The sequence below is a fragment of the Diabrotica virgifera genome, chromosome 4 (assembly GCF_917563875.1).
Source record: "Diabrotica virgifera virgifera chromosome 4, PGI_DIABVI_V3a".
Classification (NCBI taxonomy): Eukaryota; Metazoa; Arthropoda; class Insecta; order Coleoptera; family Chrysomelidae; genus Diabrotica; species Diabrotica virgifera.
The window spans coordinates 99141335-99159283 of NC_065446.1; positions in this window are offsets into that span (position 1 = coordinate 99141335).

Here is a 17949-nt window from a genome sequence, read left to right on the forward strand (position 1 = left end):
TTTATGTAATTCAATGTTTTGTATTTTGATAACTTGTATGAAGAAAAATTTGGAAGTACACCGCAAGAAAGTCTGAGAGAAATAAATGACATGGGGGAACAATTATGAGGGATTTCAAGAGAACAACTGGTAGAAGCGATACGAAAATTAAAGGTAGGTAAAGCTCCAGGGAAGGATGAAATTGCACCAGAAATGATCAAATACTTAAGAGAAAAAGGGAAAGACTGGCTGTGGACAATATATGGAAGGAGAAAAAGATCCCAAACGATTGGGAAAGCAATTTAATACTACCAATATATTAGAAGGGCGAGGAAACTCTTTGTCACTGACATGCAGAAATAATTAAAAAATTTATTTTGGTCATTTCTTAAATCTCCAAAAAGTGTATGATATAAACCTACTTCTTCTCTTCTTCCATTAATTGGATGTACTCAATGTAGGCGATTACGTCTCTGTCTTTTTTTACGGCGATAAATTAACCATAAAGCCAAAATTTTTGCCCGATTCATTCTACGCCTTGTGCTCTCTACGACAATAAGATGAATACTGTCGTAAAGTGCTAAAGTCCGATGAGCACGACAAACGGTCGTACAACCGTTTGTCGTGACAACCAAAATCGTAAAGTATGAAAGAGGCGTAAATGTTTTCGATCGTTTTAATTATTACCAGAGATACCTTCTCTTGAGTATCACAAATGTATAACGTCCTTTAGTTAACACGTTGACGGACAGAACGACTATAGACGTCTAATTTCCATTGATGGAATGTGACACAACGTCTATAGACGTTGCATTTTTCCCTATTCTACTTTGCAAAATAAATATAGTCACAACACTTGCTTATACATTTGACGCACTGTCCGTCAACGTGTTAAAGGACGTTAACTTAGAATCTGAATATTCAATTTAGCTGTGCCGTCCTTATTAGAACCATACGTGACAATAAAAAGCAACTATAAAAGAAAATAATGTCTTTATTTGTGTAGTTGTGTAAGCGACAAAAATAAATTATCTCATAAATATTCCTTTACTGCTGTTGCAGTTTAAACTGAAGCTTGTAATCCTGGTAGCAACTAAAGAAAAGCCTTTACATGCAGACAAAAGTCGGAAACGAAAACGTTGCAGCTAATCTGCAACTGGGAGCTGTAACCACTAGACCCGCAAATTTCCAGCTGTAATAGCCCACATTGCTTAAATTGGGCTCACTTTACATCGCTTTAAAGTCAGTTCTAATCTCCATAATTACGAAGCAGTGACGGATCTGGTAAAAGAGCGCGACGAGAAGGAGGATAGTAATAAAAAAAGGTTTTATTACAATAATGGGATCATAAAATCTTCTTTTATTATATATGTGGTGACAAAAAGATCGTGTTCCAATAAATGTCTGTTATTTAGTGTTTAACGCATTAGCTGTCATGTTTTTTAGCCCAATGAATGACCGTTTTGGAGTGTAATTTCCAGGGGCAACTCCGAATTGCATGAAAATTTGGATTTAGGTTCTACTTACCCTCCACTTTAAAGTTGAATTTGTGCCGTTGGTTGCTTTTACTTGGGGGGTGACATTTACCCCTTCTTGGGGGGTGAAAAATGTATGTTTAAAATATGGCCGGAAATGGATAAATTGACTTATTTTAAGCACCATTTGTTCTATAAAGTTTTTTACGTAAGTCAATACTTTTCGAGTTTTTTTTTTTAATTGGCTTTGGCATGAACCAATTAACCAGAATTATTTTTTATTTATGAAATATAAAGGGAGCATTTTTTTTTGATCCAATATAAATAAATTGATTTTTCAAATTCTCACACCCTAGGATAAATGTTATTATGTTAGTGAAATGTGTGTGTTTCTGTTTAGTGCATTTTTTTATATGTATATTTTTTTTATTTTTTTTTTAATTATATTTTTGTTTTTTTTAATGCTTTATTTATGTAGTCTTTTGTTTAGTTTTATTTCCTTTTTTTTTCATTGTTTTTTTTTTGTTTTTTCTTATTTGTTTATCATTATTTTACTTTTTTTTAACTTTTTTTTTAATTATTTTTTTATGTTAATTTTTTCGTGAACACACTTACAATAATATTTTGTATCGCAGAATTGCTTACAATGGTGTTAGTTTTTTACAATTTCATTTTGCAACGAATTAAATGATTATACAAACATTGATATAAGTTAATATTATTACTAAAAATTATACAATTTAGACTGGTTGGCAAACAGAATTTGAGATTTACCATTTCTTCGAAAAATGATTCAATGGTCTTCTTATTTCTTGAACATTCTAGGATTACATGGTTCATATCACCAACTTCTCCGCATGGACAATATGGGTTTTCATCCAGTCCTATTTTATATTTGTACAAAGGAGTCATAGCATGATTAGATCTTATTCTGTTTATTGTAACAATGAAGTTTCGTTTTGTTAATTCATGAAACCAGCTTTTCAATGGTATGTTATTTTGGTGGCCGATATAGTTAAGCCCTGTGACTGATGAATTATATTCTTGCTGCCACAATTGTTTTAAATGGGAAGTAAACTTGGAGGTAAGATCTGTATATGGAACAATATTGGTGGTTAGATAGCCTGTGTCAGTGGCTGATTTGGCTAGTGTATCCACTGCATCATTACCTTTTATTCCTGAGTGCCCTTTAATCCACACTACAGTTATTGTTTTCCTTTGTTTTGTTGCTTCAAAGTTCAGTTTTAACATTTCTGCCTCTATGTTAGTAAGGTTTTTCGATGATTTCAAGTTTGTTATTCGGTCAACTGCACTTTTACTGTCAGTGAATATAACATGATTCTGTGTGTTTCTCGACTGGACGTATCTAAATGCATTTGCTATGGCAATTGTTTCGGCGGTATATATGGAACACTCATCTGGTAGCTTGAACTTGTAATATTGGGAAGAGTTTGCGTCATAAAAAGCACAGCCTACTTTTCCATTCAACTTGGATCCGTCAGTATATATGTATTGGTGTTCAGGCCATCTTCCATTAATGGTTTCTAGAAAGTTTTCTTTTGGGTCCAGGTAGTATGTTTTTATATGTTTTGAAAAGAAAACATGGGGAGGTTCGGTGTAGATAGGTATAGTTTTGTTGATTGACAGGGAGTTACAGATTTGTGCCAGTGTGGTATAGCTGTTTACTAGGAGTGGAGTAGCTTTTGAGTGCCAATATGGATGGGTGAGTACTAGGACAGTGAAGTCGTGAATGTTACGAAGATAGCTGGCTTCTTTGGATATGGCTTTAGCCATAAATTTATGACTAATTAGCTGCCTTCTGAAAGATAGTGGAGGTTCTACAGATTCGACTTCTATAATATTTATTGGGGTAGATTTAAGATAACCAAGACATATTCTCAAACTTGTGTTTTTCTGGGTCTCTATTTTGTTTCGGTGAGTATGTGCTGCTGTTCCATATAGGTGACTGCCATAGTCTAATATACTTCTAACCATTGTTTTATAGAACAATAAAGCGGTATTTGGATCTGCTCCCCATTTGGTATGGCAGAATGCTCTCAAAATATTCATAGCGTTCTCGGTTTTTTTTATTGCATGGTGGATGGTATCTTTCCACAGTAATTTTCTGTCTAAATAGAGTCCAAGGTATTTAACACAATTTTTGATTGGAAGAAGATATGGTCCCAGTTGTAACTGTACTTGAGTTATGTCCCTTTTTTAGTAAAAATACACACTTCAGATTTTTTTTCAGAAAGAATTAAGTTGTTTGAATCTAACCAGTGCTTAACTGACCATAGGTTTGTGTTTAAAATGTTCTGACAATATGAAATAGTAGTACCGTTGGTGTAGATAACTATATCATCAGCAAACTGTATCATATTCACGTTATTCAAATTTACTTCGAAGTCCATTGTATATAGTAAAAAAAGTAGCGGGCTGAGTATGCTGCCTTGAGGGAGTCCTAAATTCGATGTTCGGAATCCTTGAAGATTTTGGTTTAATTTTAGTGAAAGTCGTCTATCGGAGTATAGTGAAATTAAAAATGAACATATTTCATGAGGTATTCCTATTGATGTCAGCTTATGGTACAAAATGTTTAAATTTACGTTATCAAAAGCCGAGGAAAGGTCAATAAAAACTGCAGCTGTATGTTTCTTTATTGTATATCCTGTCAGTATATCTGTAACGAGAACAGTAATAGCTTCGAGAGTGGACCTACATTTCCGGAAACCATATTGTGAGTTTGGTAGGATGTGTTCAAATTCTAGCCATTGTTCTAATCGATTCTTTATTATTCTTTCCAGAGTTTTAAGAATACAAGATGCCAGGGATATAGGTCTGTACGAACTTGAGAGGTCTAGCGGTTTGTCTTTCTTTTTAATAAGTAATATTATATAGTTCTTCCAGCTATCCGGAATAGGACCAGTCCAGATACTATTATAGATATCTAACAGCGACTTTTTATGTTTAAATGGGAGGTGAAACAGCATGGAGTAAGTTATATTGTCCTCGCCTGGTGAAGTATTATTAGATAGTTTCAACGATCTTTCTAATTCCCACATCTCAAAACGTTCAAGTAAGTACAAGTTGTTTCTGGGAACAGTTTTTAAAGATAACTGATTGTATTCTATGCATTCTTTTGCCCAGTCTGGTGAGATTGTGGCATGGAATTCTTCTATCCAATTCGCTTCCAGATCAATAGGTAACTTATTCTGCTGCTTACGATTCTTAAAACTATTTACCTTTTTCCATACTTCAGTGATGGGAGTTGTCTGATTTAGGCTCTCAACATATTTCCTCCACTGAATTCTTTTTGTTTCTTTGAATGTTTTTTTTTGCGATGGCATCAACTCGTTTGAATTCAAGTAAATTTTGTATGTTTGGGTTTTCTTTCCATAATCTGAAAGCTTCTTTTCTCCTATGAGCAATGTTGTTGCAGGTCTCATTCCACCATTGTTTTGGTTTGTGCTTCCAGTACTTATTTCTTATTATTGTTCTTTTCGGGATACAAATGTTTGCAGCTGAGTTTATCGTGTCTATGAAATTGTTGTAGTTACATGCGGTGCTCATTTCCTCTAGTGTTGTCGTGTACAGATTCCAGTTGGCTCTTTTAAGAACCCATATGTTGTGAACTGGACCATAGGTTTGTAAGCCTGAGTCAGAGTTATTAAACTTCATATATATAGGAAGGTGATTGGATCCATGAGGATCCTGTATGACTGACCAAGATATTAAATGTACTATGTCTTGCGTACAAATAGACAGATCAATGGCACTTTTCCTACCTGACGTAACAAGTGTGGGTGCACCATCATTGAGATACACAAGATTGCAGTGATTAATAGCATTGAGCAAAGAAACACCATAGACATCATTAAACTCACAACCCCAAGAAAGATGATGAGCGTTGAAATCTCCAGCAATTATAAAAGGTCGTGGTAAGTTTTCGAAAAATTGTATCCATTCTCTTACTTCTATCCGAGTCTTTGGTTTAATGTATATTGACAATATGTACACTGCTTTGTTATTAGATAGAAGTTTCACTTCGATGCATGTACACATCATTCTTGCTGGTTTCTGTACTACGACTTCTGAAAATAATCTATTGGATTTTACTAGTATGGCTACCCCACCGTAACCATCCATACGATATGACCGAACAATATTATAACCTTGGAAGTTATAAAACCTTTCCTGTTTGAACCAGGTCTCTGACAAAGCTGCTATGGTAGTTTCTGTTGTATTTAAGAGATATTCTAAGTTTTCTTTATTGCCAACTGCAGATCTGCAGTTCCACTGTAAAATGTTGAGTTTGTTTATAGCTGAGAAGACGACGAAGTAGTTGGTATATTGTGCACGTTTAATAATTGTTTAATAATTAATATTTGCTGTAAGTCTTGTTTAGTAACATTGGGATTATTAGTTTCCCTAAAATTTTTAAAAAGTTCGGTAACAATAGTAAAATTTATATCTAAAATATCAGAGTTTGACTCTGTTTGTAGCGTGTGAGAATTTGAATTTAAATTATTTTTATATGAAGGACTATTTATAATTGGAATATTAGTTCCTGATTGTCTAAAGTTAAATGTGTATTCTGGATCTGACTGTGTTAAGACAGGACTATTTGGTCTCTGCCTTTTGCTACCCTTAGAAGATTTGACGACTGTATATTTATTATGATTACTATTGGCCGAAAATGTGAATGGACGAGTAACAGAAGAGCTATGTAAACTTTGGTTAACAAGAGGGTAATTAGAAGAAGGCAAATTTTGTTGATGAGAATCTTTAATAATGTTATTTGATGTTACGTCTGCATAAGATTTGTGGTGAATTTGTTTGTTGGCATCATGGTAATTAATATTACTATTAGTCATGCATTCTTTAATTAATTTCTGTCTTTTGAATTCTGGACATGACTTAAGATTTGTTGTGAAGTGGTCTCCCATACAACTAAAACATTTTGGGGTTAATGTTGTTTCCTGACACTCTTTTGTATTATGGTCTTTCTGGCAATTGTTACAACGGGGGTTACTCCTACAATTCTTCCCCTGGTGGCCAAATCGCAAACAATTGAAACAAAGCAGGACTTTTTGTTGATATGGTTCAATTTCTTTCAACACCTTATTTATAGTAACGTATTTTGGAAGTACTTGTGTTTTAAAGCTTACTACACACGATTTAGTAGGAACATAAGTTATTTTATCATCGGTAACCGTTTTTCTATTTATTCTAGAAACGTTTACTACCTCAAAATTAGAATTTATTTCGAATTTTTTAATTTTATTTTTAAGATATTCATCGGAGAATTCTGTTGAGACATCCCGTATAACACCTTGTCTAATAATAATAAATGTAGGTATATAAACATCCAAATTGTTTTTAACGAAAACCGGATCGTCTTTCTTGTCGATAAGGTAATTAGCGTTTTTTGGAATCCGTAAATTTAATTCTTAATTTATTTCTGCCAATTGTATCGATACTAATTATTTTATTATCTAATTCTGGGAATTTTGTAAGAATAATGTCACCAATTTTTAATGCATTCAGTTTACCTTTAAGATCGCTATCTTTATTTTCAACATATATATGGAACGGTCCACGGGCATTTATGGTATACTTAAAAATTTCTTTTTGTTTGTCATCGTTAGATTTAATAGGATCGGAAGTACTTACAGTTTGGTTGAGTTCAGCCTTACTAAAACTTTTAAAATTGCTAGGGGATTCCATTTCAACATCTGGACTACTAAGAGTGGTATTGGGAGGTCCATCAGGTTCAGGGGGCGGTTTACCGCCCGTGTCCGCACTCATTTAATTAAAAAATAGAAACAAAAACGCGAGTTATTAGTCTATATATTATTTGAATAATTATCGATACTTATTATTCGTATTAGTAAAGCGTTTAGATTACTCGTCAGCACCGGCTATTGACACGTCCGACTCACACGTGAACTAAAACTAGAATGTACTTTTCGAGTTATTCGCGATTTAAAATATTGATTTTTCGACAAAGAAATACGTTTTCAGACCGTTTTTCCCAAATAACTCAAAAAGTAAATATTTTATCGAAAAAAAATATTTTTAGCAAAAGTGTAGCCTATAAAGAAAACGAAAAAAATGGTGTACCAGTAAAGTCTACAAATTGAGTAGAAGCAAAGTTGTAGCTCATGAAAAATACGTTCTTATTCGTCTAATTCCAAATCGAATAATTCAACGCAAAATCACCAAAGAAAGAAGCGTTTTCCGGGAAAACCTTATTAACATTTTTAAAGTATCGAAAAAAAGCTTATTATTTGTTTTTTTTTACAAAAGTTTACAGCATCAAAAATAAACGAGTTACACTGAAAAAAAAAAAAGTTGGCCCCTTTTTTTTTGGTAAAAAAATCGTGAAAACCTCCCTCTACTTAGCATCCTAAATGAAATTAATCGTTTGGCTTTACCATCTATTTTAACTGTATGTCTATTGTTTATATGATCTGTAAGTTTGATTCGTTTGAAGTGCTTATTTCAGAAAACATTTGGTTTTATAGTAAAAAAAAAATTCTAAAAATTTTTTAAAAATTTCATTTTTTCAAAATAACTTAAAAAGTATTAGCGATAAGAAAAATCTTAAAGAGTAAAAAAAATGTAGGTTTTGCTATTATAAATATGCTAGTTTCATTTTGTTTCTCCGTAAGACAAAAATTGGTTAAGATATGGCTGTTCAAAATTTGCATATACTCGTAATTAGTGACCCATTCAAGCTTCCTGAATTATAACCCTTTCAAAAATAAGCACTTTAAACCGGTGAGACTGACAGATCATATAAAAAATAGATAGGTAAGTAAACTGATTGTAAAGCGGTAACGATTAATTTCATTTGGGGAGCTAAACACGGCGAGATTTTCATGATCTTTTACAAAAAAAAAAGAGGGCCAACTTTATTTTGAGCGTAACTCGCTTATTTTTAATGCTAAAACTTTTGTTAACAATTAAAACAAAGCTCTTTATAAACACTTTAAAAAAGTTTAAATGGGTTTTTCCCAAAAATTGCTTAATTTTTCGGTGATTTCACCTTGAAATATTCGATTTGGAATTAGACGAATAAGAACGTATTTTTCATGAGCTACAACTTTGTTTTTATTTGATTGATAGCCTTTATTGATACACCATTTTTTTGGGTTTTTTATAAGCTACACTTTTGCTAAGGATATTTTTTTTTGATAAAATATTTACTTTTTGAGTTATTTGCGAAAAACCGTCTGAAAACGTAGTTTTTTTTGTCGAAAAATCAACGTTTTCAATTGCAAATAACTCGAAAAGTATTGACTGAAGTAAAAAACTCTATAGAACTAAAGTTGCTTAAAATCAGTCAATTTATTCATTTCTATTTATATATTTCCATATATTGAACGTATGTTTTTTCACCCCCGAGAAGGGGTGACTGTCACTCCCCAAGTAAAAGCAACCAACGGCACAATTTCAACTTTGAAGTGGAGGGTAAGTAGAACCTAAATCCAAATTTTCATGCAATTCGGAGTTGCCCCTGAAAATTACACGGTATCGCCGAATTTCCCGTTTATTTACTGGGCTATTTTATTTTGATAGGAATTTTCATGAAGCCTACTGAGTAACTTGTATCCAGAAAATCCGTGGGTAGAAATCATTCAAAACGTAACTAATAGAAATGTCGAAGTTGTACCCCGCTAACCCCTGACAACGATTGCAATTATAATTTTAAGCAGTCAGTATACGAAATATAATAGAAAAAAATAATGATCGGGGAACAAACATAATATAACCTTCTACCCCAGGCTGTGGGTGAAAAAACGTGATATAATTCAGAAATTTTTGAAACCTATCAGGTGTTGTAAAGGACGATGCCAGGAATAACTTATACTAAAATGTAACCAAAAATATTGTGCGCTTTTTTTATTGCGATTTTAATTTGTTAAATTTGCAATTTTTAATGGTTTTTAATTTTTTAGCTTAGGATATTGATTTTAGAGAAAAACTTTTTAATAGAAAGTTGTAGTAAATTAAAAACCTACAATTTGAGCTATGGTAAGTTTAATTTCGTTAATTGGTTATTGCAAAACAGCCTGCGAAAGGTCCAAAATGGCCGTTTTTTACAATGGCATTATTTATTGTACAAATAATTTGTTTCATTTTTTAAAGCTCTAAATGAAGATCTTTCAATCCCAAACATAAAAAAAAATTGTAAAGTCAGATTAACGAATTTGTTGCTTCGATATTATAAATTGTTTATCCCAAGAGGTCAAATGTCGAAGCTATAACTTTTTGAAAAAAAAATCGTAGAGTTGGTGAAACATCCAATCTCCTTCTAAAGAGTTATATTTTCATATTCTGATGTAAATAAATGCGTAAAACATTTTTAAACCTCTAATTTTTGGGTTTGAAAATAAGGGGGCAAATTTCGTTATAAACATTTAGAGCTGAAGCGGTCCTGTACATCCTATGAGTTTTTAACTTACAGATTATTGTTGTTGAAGATGAAACGAAGATTTATAAAAAAATAAAAAATTTCTACGACCAACTGAAACCGAGATAATTTGTGGGTTTGAAAATAAGGGGGCAAATTTCGTTATAAACATTTAGAGCTGAAGCGGCCCTGTATATCCTATGAGTTTTTAGCTTACAGATTATTGTTGCTGAAGACGAAACGAAGATTTATAAGAAAATTAAAATTTTCTACAACCAACTGAAGCCGAGATAATTGTTTTTTTTTTTTTCTTAAATCGTAGTGCCTTTATTTATAACAATTAAGAAATTATTTTACAGTCACGGACTAAAGAAAGACTTATATTATCTCAAAAAAAAAATTATTATAAAATATAATTACATTTAATTATTAAAAATTATTTTTTAAATCGGTGCTTTTGCAAGCGGCCGAATTTTGCAATTCGTCCGGCTCGCTTCAAATCCGCGCGCTCGGAAAATTTTTACGTAACTTGTATTAAATTTTTACAGAAAACAATTTAATAATATTACCATTATAATATACAGTCTATTTACCACTGTATTTGTTTTTCTTGATAAACTTTTATATGTGAAATCCAAAAAGAATAGTCACTACAAGAAGAAAAAGTTTTATATTGTATATTATAGTAAAAAGTAACATTATTATTATTATATTTATATAACAATGAAAAAATTAAAAATATAGTTATATATTTCATATATATGTATCATTTTTGTAATATTATTTGTTCAGAAATAAAATTTCACATATAAAATTTTATCAAGAAAAACAAATACAGTGGTAAGTAGACTGTATATTATAATGGTAATATTATTAAATTGTTTTCTGTCAAAATTTAATACAAGTTACGTAAAAATTTTCCGACCGCGCGGATTTGAAGCGAGCCGGGCGATTTGCAAAATTCGGCCGCTCGCAAAAGCACCGATTTTAAAAATATTTTTTAATAATTAAACGTAATTATATTTTATAATAATTTTTATTTTAAGATAATATAAGTCTTTCTTTAGTCAATGACTGTAAAATAATTTGTTAGTTGTTATAAATAAAGGCACTACGACTTAAGAAAAAAAAACAATTGTCTCGGCTCCAGTTGGTTGTAGAAATTTTTTATTTTTTTATAAATCTTCGTTTTGTCTTTAGTAACAATAATCTGTTAGTTATCTGTTAGTTATATGTTAATCTGTAAGTTAGAAACTCATAAGATGTACAGGGCCGCTTGAGCTCTAAATGTTTATAACGAAATTTGCCCCCTTATTTTCAAACCCAAAAATTATCTCGGCTTCAGTTGGTCGTAGAAATTTTTTATTTTTTTATAAATCTTCGTTTCATCTTCAGCAACAATAATCTGTAAGTTAAAAACTCATAGGATGTACAGGGCCGCTTCAGCTCTAAATGTTTATAACGAAATTTGCCCCCTTATTTTCAAACCCAAAAATTAGAGGTTTAAAAATGTTTTACGCATTTATTTACATCAGAATATGAAAATATAACTCTTTAGAAGGAGATTAGATGTTTCACCAACTCTCTACGATTTTTTTTCAAAAAGTTATAGCCTTCGACATTTGACCTCTTGGGATAAACAATTTATAATATCTAAGCAACAAATTCGTTAATCTAGCTTTACATTTTTTTTATGTTTGGAATTGAAAGATCTTCATTTTAAAGCTTTAAAAAATAAAAAAAAATATTTGTAGAATTAATAATGCAATTGTAAAAAACATCCATTTTGGACCTTTCGCAGGCTGTTTTGCAATTACCAATTAACCAAATTAAACTTACCGTACCTCAAATTGTAGGTTTTTTAATTTACTACAACTTTCTATTAAAAATTTTTTCTTTAAAATCAATATCCTAAGCTGCAAAATTAAAAATCATTAAAAATTGCAAATTTAACAAATGAAAATCGCAATAAAAAAAAGCGCACAATATTTTTGATTACATTTTAGTAGAAGTTATTCCTGGCATCGTCCTTTACAACACCTGATAGGTTTCAAAAATTCCTGAATTATTCCTGGGGTATTCATAGACCTTAAAGCAGTGTTCGACTCAATAGACCGGAAAGTATTGTGGAATACTATACAGGGTGATTGATTAGTGAGGTAAAGCTCAATAGATCCGCGATAGTAAGAGATAGCAATAAAAGTTAATAACAAAAAATTTAGCCACCTTTGAGCTTCACATTACAAAATTAGTTAGAATGTTACAGGGTGTTCGATAACACAGTGGCAGACCAAACTTATGTTTTTTAAATAGAACATCCTATAATTTATTTTAAATTTGAAATCCTGTTAACTTCTCCATCACAAAAATATAAAGGTTTGTTATGTTATACAGGGTATTTACAAAGTTATAACCAATTTTATATGAAAATCGTAACAAGTTCAACTCCCTGTATAAATAAAAATAAGCAAAACAGCAATGGTTTATTAATGCCATATTTTTTTACGTATTGTCCAAATTTTCAAGAATGATTGATATTGCTAATTTTCAGTATATCAAATACAGGGTGAGTCAAAAAGCAAGTACATTATTTTCTCAGTAAGTTTAAATGAAACACCCTGTATTTTATATTGCTATTGAATAGTACCGTTACCGTACTTTAATTTTTAGATAACATTCCCTATGTCTAAATTTATTAGTTTTTGAGATATTTTCATTTTTCAATGGACCAGTAGCGTGGCCACCCAAATCACCAGAATTTGATAAACTGGACTGATTTTTTTGGGGTTACGTTAATAATGAAGTTTATAAAATACTGTGAGTGCTGGACTGCGCTCCCTATTCTAAGTGAAAAATAAGATTGTTTTGCCTTCGCATTGCAACTGAATAAAAATGGTATACATTTTTATTTTTATTTTATATTAGTATTACTCGTATAGAGTAACGAGGTCCATTTTCCGTTGGAACTTTACCAAGCTGCAGACAGAGGTTGTGAATTGCATAGTGTAGAATTCCTTCCCTTTTATCTTCACTGCAGCATCCATCTGGCTTGCATATTGTAGAAGCCTTGGAGGTGTCACCAGGGAAATGGACCAATAGGTTTTCAATTTAAAAATCTTTTAGTAATATTTTTAATATTTTTCAATATTGTTAATGTTGCTATTAGGATTGAAAACTTTACCTTTTTATAATATACCTTTAACAACAAGGGATGAGATGAAAAGTAGAATACAACGTGTATTTCGATGTGTTAATTTACAAATGCTTCGTAGGGTAAGTAGCTCATTCAATGATCGTTTTTGGACGTGCAGAAATGTGTTTGGAGATAATTTTGAACACCTTATGTAATTAAATATTGAAAATATTTTATTAAAAGTAGCTTCTAATTTTTTCAAACATGTTTTTTTGCAAAATGTATTAATGATAAATTATTTTTCGTTCTTTGTTTGTTACATTGTTATATTTACATATAAGAGTAAAAATATGGCATTAATAAACCACTGCTGTTGTGCTTATTTTTATTTATACAGGGAGTTGAACTTGTTACGATTTTAATACAAAATTGATTATAACTTTGTAAATACCCAGTATAACATAACAAACCTTTATATTTTTGTGATGGACAAGTTAACATTAAATAGAATATAAAATAAAATATAGGGTGTTCCATTTAAAAAAAAAACATATGTTTGGTCTGCCACTTTTTTATCGAACAACCTGTAACATTCTGACTAATTTTGTAATGTGAAGCTCAAAGTTGGTTAAAATTTTTGTTATTAACTTTTATTGCTATCTATTACTATAGCAGATCTATTGAGCTTTACCCCACTAATCAATCACCCTGTAGAGGAGCTGGGAATACCGAGGAAACTATTAGAGATTTTTAAAAGTACGTACAGCAGAGTGGTGGGAAAAGTACAAAAATGGGAGGTAGCAGATCACTAGAATTTAGGATGAACAAGGGGAAAACAGGAAGATAACCTAATCCCACTCCTATTCATCTTAATTATGGATAAATTATTTAAAAATGTAAATAGAAGAATAAACCACTTAAAAACAATAATAGGCTACACGCACCTAACACCAGTTACGATATAAGGATTACGGTATGCGGACGACGTCGTTCTCATAGCAGATAACCCGAGAAAGATGCAACGAGTAATTGATGTATGGACTGAGGAAATAGAGAAAATGAAATTAGAAATAAACATCAGCAAATGCAAGACGATGAAAATTGGTCAGCAGGAGCAGGAGATTGGAGGCGAAACACAAGTGATCTGTAAAGGACAAGAATTGGAGATGGTGACGGCCTACCAGTACCTGGGCACGATAATGTCGAATGACGGAAAGCTAGACCTAGAAATTTAAAATAAGACAAAGAAAGCTACGAAAATATATTATGCGATTAATAATACAATACTGGGAAAAAGGGAAATTAGCCAGGAAACAAAAATACATGTATATAATACAATCACAGTACCAACTCTTCTATAAACAAGCGAGACGTGGGTTACAAATAAAAGACATGAAAGTCATCATAAATGCAGCAGAAATGAAGCAGCTGAGAAAAATAGCTGGAAAGACGAAGATGGATAGGGAAAAGAACGAAAACATCAGAAACGTGCCAAGTCAGGAACCAATAGAAAAAAAAATTGAAAAAAGAAAACTGGATTGGTTTGGACATATAACTAGGATGAACAAGAAGAGACTAGTAAAGAAAGTAGAGATAGAGATGCATCAAGTCAAACTAGTTTGATTTAACAAACTTGACTTGACTAGAAAACCAAACTTTTTTGTAAGAAGTTTGACTTGACTTGATTTCGATATCTTTAGGTTTGACTTGAAATCAAACTTCTTCAAACAGTTTGAAGTTTGAATATCATATTGAGCAACGTGTTTATATACAATTCTAATTAAGGGTATAGCGCTCTTTTAGGCCTGGATCCCGCGTACCAAAAAAAAAGTTGATTAATAGCAAGCTGAAAATTTGTTAATAGCTTAACGGTTTAAAAATTTGGAATGTCAGATTACGAAAACGTCCCATGTATTGTGTCGGATAGAACATCTAATTGATTTGTTACCCTTTCATTAAACTCTCATGCAAAAAATCAGACTGGTATTACTAACCAACATGATTCCTGTAATTTAATATGTTCTTCGTGTTCCACTCATTAAATAGCCTAGTTGGTGATAAACACCAGTCTGATTTTTGCATGAGAGTTTAATGAAAGGGTAACAAATCAATTGGATGTTCTGTCCGACACAATACATGGGACGTTTTCGTAATCTGACGTTCCAAATTTTTAAACTGTTCCACAATTAAAACTTCCCCTGTTCCAGTGTTCTCGTACGTCAAAGTTTGTCCGACTAGACACCGTTAAGCTATTAACAAACTTTCACCTTGCTATTAATCAACTTTTTTTGGTACGCGGGATCCAGGTCTATTTATTTTGACTTATTTGGACAGGTCGAAGCTGTACTCTGCTACTCCGAAAATTAGTTAAAGGTGATATTCATATTTAGAAGTATACGCTTTGCTTGTTTGTTGAAATACGTTCGTTTTGAAGTGTTAATCGTGTGACACACACGCGAGTAAGTACGCGAACTTATGGCTCGACGACCTTTTTCGCGCGTGTGTCACAGCAAGTACGCGTACAAACATTTTCAATCGTAAATAACTCGAAAAGTATTAACTAAGTCAAAATTCTATAGAACTAAAATTGCTTAGAATTAGTCAATTTTTCCATCTCCTGACTTATTTTAAACGCGCTGTTTTTCACCCCCAACTAGGGGTGACTGTCACCCCTCGAGTAAAAGCAACCAACGGCACAAGCCGTCCAAATTTTCATGTAATTTGGAGTTGATCCTGAAAATTACACGGTATCGCCGTATTTCCCGTTACTGGACTACAAGGTGTTTGTATAATCTGTATTTAATCCTAAATAATAATAATAATCAGATGAAATTACAAAAAAAAAATCGTATATTAAGTAAATTATTTATTTTTTACTAAAATTATATTTTGCATTCGATTTTGCCGCTTTTAGGGGTGCCTTGTTTTTATAACATAGTTATAAAATTAACTGCAAGTTCTCCTGAAATTGGTTTTCGTGGGTGAAAATCGGGACATTTAGTGTTCCGATTAGGTACAAATCGGTACGCGTTCTCAGACCCCTGAAAATCGGTACGTCCCGCGCAAATCGGGACACCTGGTAACGCTAGTCACACGCTTTATGTGTGCTTTGTACGATAATGTCTGAACCTGAATCTTTTTGGGTTCATATTACGTACCAGAACAAAGTAGACTAAATTACACTTGGTATAATAAAAAATCTATCCAACGGATTTTTTCTAGTAATCCAACACTCAAATAAACATAAAAAAAATGATATCTATAAATTTACTACTCATGTTTACCAGAATCGCTTCCTATATCTACAGGGTGTAACAAAAATACAGGTCATAAATTGAATCACATATTCTGGAACCAAAAATAATTCGATTGAACCTAACTTACTTTAGTACAAATGTGCACATAAAAAAAGTTACAGCCCTTTGAAGTTACAAAATGAAAATTGATTTTTCCAATATATCGAAAACTATACCCGTGTTGAGCTGCCCCCTCCCCCCCCCCCCCCCCACTTACAAAAATCAAAAAACAAATAGCCCTGATTTATGAGCTATTTATGAGCTTTCATATTCCGCAACCTAAAAATTTTGTGTTCGTTCCACTGAGCAGAAATTTAATACTTTATTGGGGGGGGGCTGAGTCCCCCCATTACTTAAAAATAGGAATATTGAATCGGTTTTTGCGGCAGAATTACGAGCTACTTATGAGTTCTTGAAATTATATAGTTTCGATTTTTGAGCTCATCCCCTTTACCCCCAAACAACCCTTTAATTGATTTAACTTAAGAGAAAAATGCTGAGAAAACTTAAAATATATCGTATTGCGGATATAATTCCTATAGCTTATATACTCCAAGAATAAACTATTAAATCACGTGCATTTCGATTATTGAGCTACAACCCCTTCGCAAGAAAACCACCCTATCTTCCCAGCTTAAGAGAAAGTTGTACTTAAATGCATTAAATTAATTATTTGGCGACTACATATCATTTAATAATTTATAAGCTTCCAAATTACGCGCATTTAGATCAGTAAATTGCAATTTATTTTGTATAGTGCAGTCACTGAAGATAAAAATTAACGATTACCTTCAATTTCGGTGAACCTTCATCGATTTTCACGAAAATTGGTCAGTGGTTAGAGGATACGTCAAGAAACAAAGGTGACAGGGTACCACCTTGCGCCTTTACCCTGAGGGTGGATACCGCCCCTTCTCGGGGGTGAAAATTATTTTATAAAAAATAACTGCACAAATCAATAAAAGAACAAATTAAAAGCATAATTTATTATATAAAGTTATTAAAATAAGTCAATACTTTATAAGTTATTAAAGATCAAAGATTTTAATTATTCGTGAAAAAAATGCATGTTTTGAAGCGGTTTTTCGTAAATCACTGAAAAACTGTAAGTTTTTACAAAAAAGTTAATAGTAGTTTAATTCGTATAGCTTATATTCTAAGAATAAACTCTTAAATCACGCGCCTTTCGATTATAGAGCTACAACCCCTTCGCAAGAAAACCATCCCATATTCCCGGCTTACGAGAGAGTTGTACTTAAAATAATTTGAATTAATTATTTGGCGACTACATATCGTTTAATAATTTATGAGCTCGCAAAATATACGCATTTCAATTATTGAATTGCCATTTTCTTTCTATAGTGCAGTCACTGAAGGTAAACATCAACTATGACCTTCGATTTCGGTAAATCTCCATTCATTTTCACGAATTGACAATAACAACTGGCGGTTTTAGCCTGGAGTATATGTCACCCCTTCTCGGGGGTGAAAATTACTTTATTAAAAATAACCCCACAAATCGAGAGAGGGACAAATTGTAAGCAAAATTTGTTATATAATCTTATTAATAAATCAATACTTTTGAGTTATTAAAGATCAAATATTTTAATTTTAGTGAAAGAAAATGCATGCTTTACAGCGATTTTT